The sequence below is a fragment of the Alligator sinensis genome, unplaced genomic scaffold (genome assembly GCF_000455745.1).
Source record: "Alligator sinensis unplaced genomic scaffold, ASM45574v1 scaffold918_1, whole genome shotgun sequence".
In the NCBI taxonomy this organism is placed as follows: domain Eukaryota; kingdom Metazoa; phylum Chordata; order Crocodylia; family Alligatoridae; genus Alligator; species Alligator sinensis.
The window spans coordinates 271,753-272,487 of NW_005842676.1; positions in this window are offsets into that span (position 1 = coordinate 271,753).

Genomic DNA, 735 nt, shown 5'->3' on the forward strand with positions numbered 1-735 from the left:
GTTGGTGTTGAGTGAGGCATTGGGGGTACCCGCCATGAACAGGAGAAGAGGGAGGAAGGGTAGGCAGGGTACCGGTGGGAGAGAAGGTGACAGACGCCGGGCAGAAAAACGATGGAGACAGGGGAAAGGCCTAGCATTGCCCTACCCTATTCCGCGGGCCCGCCTCGGCCCCACACCTCCCTCACCCGGGTCACCAGCTTCTCGAGTTGGAAGGCATGCTGACACGTGCCCGGGTCCCGGTGCATAAGCCTCGCCGCGTCGCTAGCGGCGCAGACAAACTGCGCGGGGTCCAGGCACCATTGTCGGATACTCTCGGCCACGTTCCTCTGGCCCTTGGTCTGGTCCGAGAGGTTGAGGAGGGCTCCATAGCTGGGGGCCACCCAGGGGGTTTCTCCAGCAGGAGGTGGATACTGCCGACCGAGAACCGGCGGGGCTGTACCCTGGGAGGGGACTTCCTGGTGAAACCGGTGAAAGTGCCCTCAACGGCCAGGCTCCCTAGCAGGCCCCCCTCTCTATCTGGGTCGAGGACCATCTCGGGGAGATTGATCCCCATCCGCTTTGGGGGGCAGATGTCGTCCCGCTCCCGGGGCCGCTTGCGGCGCTCAGAGGACAGGCACTCCATCTCCTCCTCCTCATTGGCCCCGGCAGGCATGGGAGCGGGCGGTGGGGTGGCAAGACCCTCCGCCGTCTCTCCTGCCTGCCGCTGCTCGGGAGGCAGGCACTCTCCCCCCGCCC